Genomic DNA, 9,412 nt, shown 5'->3' with positions numbered 1-9,412 from the left:
GGTGAGGTGGAAGTGGTCGCCTAAACTCTTGTCTTTTTTAGGGCAACGGACTTCAACAATAGAAGGAAAACACAGTGGGGAATAGAGTGGGGAGTGATCAGATTTCTGTCTGAGATCTCTCGGAATGCTGCCTTGCACAATAACAGACTTGGCTCTGCGCGGGATAAAGGTTAGAGAGCCAGCTGTTCATGTGATGCTCGGGAATCAACAGTTTGAGCGAAAGCTGCATTAAGTGACCATAGGAAATGGCTCGTTCTGCTCCTTATAAAGGCATAAAACTGAATATAGGGGAATGTTGAGCAGGTATGATATTGCAAGGCCTTGTCTTGAATCAGAACCTTGGAGAGGGCATATAGAGCCCTGCCTTAAGCCAGAAAATCTATAGAGACCTGATAGTGATGTTCCAGCATGGGGGTCATTGTTTTTAATCACAGCGAGATTTGAAATAGAGGTTTTGTTTTTATTAACAATCTTTTCTTTTTGTTTGTTATTGGGCAACTATTTTTCTTTATTTTCTTAAAAATAGCCATCACCTGTGGGACTCGCTAAAAGATAGTCAGCTTTATATTGATGACCACCCATGTTAGGTTAGTACTTAGGTCCATACTATATTGAGGGGGGTGGAGAGAGAGTGGAAGTCCAACCCAGGCCTCTCCCCCCAACATCCTTCACAGATTCAGGTATCCAGCACATGTTGTGTCGCTGTGCGTTGTAACGACTTATGGGACTTGGCCCCAAGCTGGTCAGCTGGCAAACCTCATCTCTGACAAGCATCTGATGTTTAAGTGATTAAGGGAAAGTTACACAGTATATTAGTGAGTTCTGACATCATGTTTACCTTTATTAACCATTTGTTTCAAATCATCTCTGATGAGGCTTGTTTTCTGACCACCGTTGGTTCACTGCTGCACGGACTTATTTCAATGTCTGGCATACTGTAGCTAACCATGAGGGAAGCTACAGTTTTGAGCATGACTGCATCAAAATAGCTCAACCTACCAGAATGTTTGTGAATAGTTCCAAAGCTATACAGTGGTTTAACTTTACCAAAGTTGACCTCTAAAACCTGACTGTCTGCCATCAATTTAAATACATACATAATCTGTATTTGCTGAGAAGAGCATCATGTAATATTTTGATGGCATGATAGGATGAAAGCTAGCTCAAGGTTGGCAAAGTTAACCTGTTGGCTATGATTGTAGTAGTTCTAGAAGATATCATCATTGTTTACCCCTTTCCTCTTGACTTTGCGTTGCTTATTAGGGTGACAAAGGAACAATGGGAATTCCTGGAAGAATGGTGAGTGACATGAAAATGTGCAACCGAGTAATGTGTAGAAACAGTCAAAGGGACATTGACCAAATAGAGGACACTTGAGTAGTGTCTTTAAACTTTTAAAGAAAAGACTGAAGAGAAAGGGCACCAAACGTCAAGCTATAACCAGATAAAGGTTTTGTATATACATATGTAATTATTAGAAAGTTTAAAATTGCCCATTGCAGATTGCAACCTTTGGTGCCCGTTCATCAATTATAAAAACTGACATATCACAGAGTATCAAGATATATGAGGATTGGGTTGGGTATATTTTGACATAGCTAAAGATGTGTAGTTATACTGTAACTTGACATGTTTGCATAATGCTGAAAATTCAACTTCACAAACAAAGCTCTTTTATGCGGCCATGGCATTCATAACCGCATATATCACCTAATATTTGCACTTATAGTGTGTGGACATGGCCTGCATTTAAAGCGTCACGTCATGCTTAGAAAGTCATTTAACAAACATTGTATCATGTTAATGGAGCTGATCTTGTTAGCTGCGTACAAACATGCCAAATCACTGAAATGTCATACTCAAATATCTCAAAAGTCACAGATCAGAAAATGCTCTATTGTTGTGTAATGCATCATCCAATATTCCATTACTCCCTCTCCCCTTCCCACTCTCTCTCAAACTTGTAGCTTTCAATTTATTCATTAATTTAGTAGAACATAATGATGTTGCTATAAAAGCCAATCATTTTTGTATCTATTTTTTTTGTGTTAGAAACACAGCTTCCCCATATTTCATATTTGTCGCGTTTTTTGGCTTGATACATATTCACGTTTTTATTATTCCGTGTGTAAACTATATTTTGAAGTTTTTGTCGTTTTTTGGAATGTGGAATTGCCAAGAGACATGCACACATTTTTTTATTTAAAGATGAGGAAAACAGTTTGCACTGACAAGTGAAGGCTCTCCCCCATTTTGCGTGCAGACTTTTTATTTTCTCATTTATTTAGATTCGTTTATTTTAGCTCATTTCAAGGCAATCTTAAACCGCAACATATGGTTAACAGTACCTCGGCTCTCTCTGTTTTGCTGAGTCGTCGCACCGGAGGTGAATTTTCACAAATACGACTCCTGTTTGTGGCCTGAAAATTCTGGCTTTAAAAACACTCCCTCTCCAACGTGGGGCTTTCTGCAGCATCGCTCCAGCTGTGAAGCCCATGCAGAGCACTCAATATTTCACACAGTGTAGAGGAGTTAAGCTACTATGTGGTCCTCAAGCACCTCCTCAAAGGAAGTCCTTTTTTTTCTCTGGCTTATCCCACGCTCCCAGCTCACTGCCTCTCCCTTTCCTTCAGTCACTACTACTTCTGTGAGAAAAGTACGTCTCGACACTAGACAGCTCCCCGTGGCCCTAGACTTCAGCCCAGCCAAAAGACCAGCCTCCTCTCCTCTCCCCACCCCTCCCTTCCCTTCCCCTCCCCGCCCCTCCCCTTGACCACTTCTGAGGCTGATGCATGCCCCGTGTCTCTCTGTGCCTGTCTAACCCCGGTTCATCTCCCTCTCTGTCTCTTTCCTCCTTCACACTTTGCATGCGACTGTGTCTGCTGTGACTGACCAGGGGATAAAAGGATACGCAGGGGAGAAGGTAAGTGTATAGGGACGTCAGTAGGAACAGCCAACCTCCAAAGCCTGCAGGAGAGAAGGCAGGGAGAGAGGCTTCAACAGGCTTAGTGGTGATGGTGGTGGTGGTGGTTAGAAGCACACACTTGTTCACTGTACAGTAGTGTATGGAGGTAATAGTTGATTTATTTCAAGGGCCCTGGGCGTTAGGGTCACATTCTGAAAACCATTTCCCACCCTGGTTGGATTACCTGTGTTTTTTCACTCAATGAAACAGAGTAGCAAATAATTGTCACATAAGAGTCTCAGAGTTCTAATTTAAAGAGCGATTGCCCCTGAAAGGCCATTTTCAAAATGAGAAGTTGTTTGTCTGGCATCGATATGAGTCAGAAACATTTTATTCTAGTGTCAAAATTGACAATAATGTGTAAATAGCATAATTTTGGTCATAAAGTAATTATCGTCCCAAACAGAGTTTTGCGAGGTGATAGGGGGGGAAAAGAAGGTTATGGAACAGTTTGCCTTGGGTTGGGTTTATTTCAATCTTGCCTAGATGCACCCAGCTAGATGCGCCCATAATGCCCATGGTCAATTTGGTTTGACATTCTATAACCCTACGGGGATAGTTAGGGACTATCAGTAAATTACACAATGTACATGAGAAAATATTTTTTAATGTCAATAGCTCCTAATTTCAACGACTTGAAAACCATATACAAATATTGAAAGCATTTAATGAGCAGTGGCGATTTAGCAAAATCGTGGGATGCATGTCAGCAAAGCCACTACACAACACTAAACAATACATTAATTGCACTATAACGGTGACAAACGGTGCCCACAAACAGTTAGGGCCTACATAAAGCTGTCCCAACAACAGAGCTTTCCTTTCAGCACCATGGAGTGAATCCTTACCACTGCTACACCTGGCTATCAGCGGAGTCTTGTCTGGCAGCGAAACAGATAATTCAGTCTCATTTACTGCCTTTAAAAAAACATGGCTGACTTGCAAAAACAGATGTGGTTTCTGCTGATAATTGAGATGTACAAATTATGGCATAAGGCACAGAGGAGCAGATATTATATATTACAATATTCAATGATTATATTTCTCTAAAACAAGCTATAGGCTACATGTGCACCACCAAGTCAGAACAGTAGTCTAAGTTATGAGGGGGAAAGGGACCAAATTATTAGGGTGAGGCACATGGGCTACTAACAGCTTACTACACAACATACACTTAGTAATACTTTCTTAGCTACAGTATACATTTTTGGACTCACCTTGTTGGGCTGTGCTCACTTGAACAGGAAGGTTGCATGGTGGTCATCAAACTTTGTCATCAAAGTCTGGCATTCTCTAGATTTATGGTGCTAAAAAGAGACCATGTTTGCACGCGGCTTAATTAACAAACTTTTTTTTTTTTTTTACATTGTTTCATACTGATATGTTACACGTATTAATGCCAAAATAACATGCAAAAAGGCACAAAATATATATCATATCCCACTATGTCCATGGCGATGCATTCAAAGGGCAACCCGATGATCAGTAGGGGGACCAGCGGATTTCGGAAGTGTGCTTTTGGGGGCAGTGATTTGACACTCTTGGCAGCTGCGTCAATATTCTTCCACGCCCCTCCTCATCCCGGGCCAGTGGAACCGGGCGGTGATCCGTTCCCGGGTCTTCACCATTCCCAGTTGCGCCCCCAACAGATGGGTGTGGGCCAGTTGAAGAACAGTTCCCACGTACTGTTGGGGCAGCAACAGTACCTTTCAAAGTTCCCCCTGTTGGCGTGACACCTGATACAAAAGGTTATTCTTGATTTGGAAATGGGGGTATTGCCAGTCACTCACCCCTGGAAGTAGCTGGCCATCCACCGCTATCACTTGGGCTGCGGCAGTTTTCAAGTTTGGATCCTCCCACTGAGCAGTCCCGAACTGTCCCCTCAGTTGGCCCATGGCGGGTGTCCCGACTGGTCCCTCGAAATCGATGAGGGGGAGGATGGACTACTCCTCCATTTGTTCACCAGAAGGGTCGGGTTCCGACACCCCCTGGGACTCCGAATCCAGACCCGTAGATACAGGTTTGTCAACCACTTGCTTCCGGGCCGCGCAGGCTACGGGTCGTCCTCGCTCTCGTCTCCCGCCAGCTCATACCATTTTTCCTCAGCTCGTGCCTCCACAGTGCCGCGGACAATCTCGTCCCACGAGAAGGGGTACCGGCAACTCCAGGATGGCACCCACCATCATCTGGCAGCTCCCTTGTGGTGTCACGATGTTGGCCTGTACGGTCAGATACCGCTTGGTGTCACCGTGGACACATGTAATGGACATCTCCCCACCACGTTCGGTCCCCTGGGCCAGCAGGCTCGTGGCTACGAGCGTAATCACACTCCCAGAGTCCAATAGTGCTTCGGTGTCGTGTCTGTTGACTTTCACCGGGACACCTCCTTTGGTCTCCATCTACCTGGGGTCGTCACCGGCGGGTCCGCTCTCCCCCGGCCATCTCTCCATAGGTTTGTGGTCTTTTGGCCCCGCAGACTGTCGGTTTAGGGTATACGGCGGTGGGGGTGTTCTTTCGTCCCCCCGGACGGGTCCCCGATTTGTCCCGGCTCCCCTTCAGCAGTGCCCCGGTGTTCTGATGGTTCTCCACTGCTCCCAGGAGTTCCTCCAAGGTCTGGGGCACACGTAGACTCGCTGCACTCTTCATGTCGTGGGGTAGCGCCCGTAAGAAGCGATCCATGACCACTTTGTCTATGATGGAGAGGGTGGATACGTCAGTTAAGAGCCATGTCCTGGTGATGCACAGTAAGTCGCTCATCTAGGGTCGGGGGGAGGCATCGGCCACGAACCTCCAGTCATCGACCAGTTGGGCTTGTACCCGTTGCGGCTAAGTATCTCCCATTTGAGACCGTCATAGTTTTCCGCCTGTTCGTCGTTAAGGTCACAATAGAACGGGGCCAGCAGACTTACCCACTTAAGCCTTGGCCATCCTTCCCGTAGCGCTGTCCGTTCAAACGTGCAGAGGTATGTTTCGATGTTGTCCTCCCCTGTTAGCTTGATTAAAAACTGGTTTGGATGTGATTCAGTAGGCGCTCCTCCTTGTAGCTTCCTGATTTCCTCAACTAGGTGGACATTTTGTAGCCTCTGTTCCTCCAGCGCTCGTTCCTGAACCGCCTGTTGTGTTTGTTGGGACTAGATGAACTGAGCTATCTACTTGTCGATGCTGATGCTGCGTAAATGTCAACCCTGATCTGACCACGTTATCAGATTGCCACACATTCTCCACCACTTGTGGCAGACCAGGGGGTTTGGTTACTTCCGGGATGTGAACGACATCAGCTTGTTCGACGCCTACCCCATGCCGAGGGTGGACGAGCTTATCGACCGATTGGGAAAGGCCCGGTACATCAGCACCCTCGACCTGACCAAAGGATATTGGCAGGTACCGTTGGCAGCATCCTCCCGGGAGAAGACAGCGTTTTCGGCACCGGGCAGCTTATATCAGTACTGGGTGCTCCCATTCGGTCTCCACGGAGCCCCGCCCGCATTCCAGCACCTGATGGGCCGAGTCCTCCGACCCCACCAACAGTATGCAGTTGGCCTATTTCGATGATATCATCATCCACAGCCAAGGTTGGGAAGAGCACCTGACGCGCCTCCAGGCGGTGCTGGATGCGCTCAGGCAAGCCAGGTTGACAGCGAACCCCAAGAAATGCAAGCTATGGTTTGAGGAGTTGGAGTACCTGGGGTATTTGATCAGACGGGGGAACGTGAAGCCCCAGGAGTGGAAGGTCCAATGTTGGTCCAGACTGACGCATGCAACACGGGACTCAGGGCCATCCTGTCCCACGTACACGATGGGGAGGAGCACCATCATGTACATAAGCCGAAAAAAGTACTTGATTGTCGAGAAAGAGTGTATAGTGGTGAAGTGGGTGCTAGACACTCTCAAGTATTACCTGTTGGGCACCCACTTCACCCTGGTCAAAGACCATGCTCCCCTGGTCTGGATGGCCAGGGGAAGGGACATAAACGATCAGGTCACCAGGTGGTTCTTGTCCCTACAACGCTTCTTTTTTTTCTGTTGTGCACAGGTCAGGGGCGAAGCATGGTAACGCGGATGCCCTATCGAGAAGTGAGACATATGTCGCACTGACGATAGCCCCCTCCCCGACAGAGCTAAGGGGAGGTGGGGTGGCGTACCGCAGGTTAGCCACCAGGGATGACTCATCGAGGCCTGGTCTCGACGGGCTCTCTGGCCAGGACTAATTTGGGACTGATTGTGGTTGGTGAGTAATCAAGTGGCTGATTGCTCACCAGCTGGACGAGTCCCATAAAGGCACCAGAAGGGCAGCAGATGGAGGTAGGGACTGGGGAAGAGAGGTTACTCCCGTATAGTCACGCTCAGTACCAGAGATAATGGAGGGACCTCGGTTTTGTTCCCCACAGGATACAGCAAGACCCAGGAGCCCAGAAGACAGTATCCCGGAGGAGGTCTCCTGGAGGAGACCTATTCTTTTCTCTTTGTTTATTATTTAAATAAACACCCTTGAAACCGAGCTAATACAATTCTGTCCGTGTCTGATCTGTGTAAATGTCTTAACCAAACCCCCTGGTCTGCCACAATATATATATTTGTTTTAATTGAACAGGTGCCCCACCTGCCCTGAATGACGGGTTGCCACTGTTAATGAGACAACTAAAAGATGTGCAACATGCAACTATTGTTCCATTTACATTGTGTAATTTATTGACGGTCCCTAACTAGCCCCAGAGATAGGCTATCCAATGTCAAACCAACTTTGCCACGGTCGCAGACCAGCCCAGCTGAAGCTAATTGGCGAAAGAAGTTGGCTAGCACTAGCCTAAGCGGCTTCAAGACACAAGACCTGGTTGGACTGTAATACATCTATAATGTATTACATTTCTTTGTGAATTTGGTCAGGTTGCCCAAAAAGATACATATTACAGCTTTAAGGCTCCCTCTAGAAAGTTGAGAGACATTTATTGAGATCATGGTTTACTCCAGATACACTAAGCAGATTCCACTAAGATGTAGGTTTCAGAACCCTACCTGAAATTATATACACTGATGACCAATCTGCGTTGGTGAAATCTTATTTCCACCTCGAAGTTCTCAATATGTGTTCATTCCCTCAGATGGCCTATAGTTATCTGACCATGTAGACTTTTCCAGTCCACTAAATGGTCACAGTTGCAAAAGCGATCAGATCTGCCCTCTCTTTTGTTCCAATCAAAGCCAGAGGCAACAGCTTTTTGGATTCACTTTCATCAAACCTGAGGTGATATGGGATGTGCAGAGCTGAATGTGCTGCTAGAGGAGAAACATGCGTTGCATTCTTCACTGTCATACTGTAGAGAGAGGCAAGCTAGCCAAACAACTTCAACATGGCTCAGCTAGTCTGCCTGCCGGTGGAGAACCTCAGGAGTTATGGGTGGACTTGTGAGGAAACAGAAATAGTAACCAAGACTGTAAATGTAGAACCAGACAACGGCACTGGCTTTGGGTGCTCTCAACAGATCTGGGTCCAAAACAATCCAATAGCTTAGCTCATATTTCTCTGCACCAATTGTTTTAGGAGTGTAATATTGTGGCCTGTATCCCCATGTGTGGTTAGCTCTGGCTGCCAGGAGAGAGGATGAAGAAACACAGGGGTTAGACAGGGAGGCTTGACTGCAAATCCTCATTAAATGTGAAAACATCCTCTCCAGAACAAAGACAGAGAGCCAACACAAGGGGAACCTTAAAACAAATGAGTTCTGCGGGTTTGTGGGTGGGCCGTACTGTATGGGGCAAGTGACTGGCAGAAGACCAGAGAAAAGGAAAACCACGATGAATTGGTTAAGCAGAGAGAGAAGCATTCACCCAAAGAACACTGACTTCATGGGTATGGGAAGATTTAATATTGGAGGAAATGAAATCTCAAAAGGCTGTCTCTATTCTTGGTGTTTCATAGTCCTGGGTTGTAAATGTGTGTGTTTGTTTTGAGATGTTTCTGGTCTTAGTCATGATTTTCGGCCTCTTGAGATTGACCCTTTCCAACACCAGTAATCTGACCGCTCTAGAAGGGCATCTGTAGATCTTCACTTGTCCAGTCTGTTGGATCTCTGTATCATGGGAGGAACTGTAAAACCCCTGAACTATAGTAGATTCGAAGACCATTTTTCTCAGTGGTTTGCCTTTTGGCCACTGTGAGGCACAGGCACCATCAATCCATCTTCTCCAGTAGCGCTGCGAGGCGACAGCACCTAACCAGAGTGTGAAAACAAATACTTCCCGTCCCAAAGTAGGCATTTGTTGAGAAACATTAAAATCACCTGCATTTGTGATGGATGGTTGGGCCATCAAAGATGTCCCTGTGATAGGGTTTCTGGGGCGAAAGCTAATTAGGGAAAGTGCTGGAAACCCGAGCCGGCCCTGTCTGGCCCAAGTAGTTTCTGGGATTGTGCTGCGAGGGTCCGTAGGTCTGTATGGACGGGGCTGACA

The sequence above is a fragment of the Salvelinus namaycush genome, chromosome 4 (genome assembly GCF_016432855.1).
Source record: "Salvelinus namaycush isolate Seneca chromosome 4, SaNama_1.0, whole genome shotgun sequence".
In the NCBI taxonomy this organism is placed as follows: Eukaryota; Metazoa; Chordata; class Actinopteri; order Salmoniformes; family Salmonidae; genus Salvelinus; species Salvelinus namaycush.
This window is presented reverse-complemented; position numbering follows the sequence as displayed.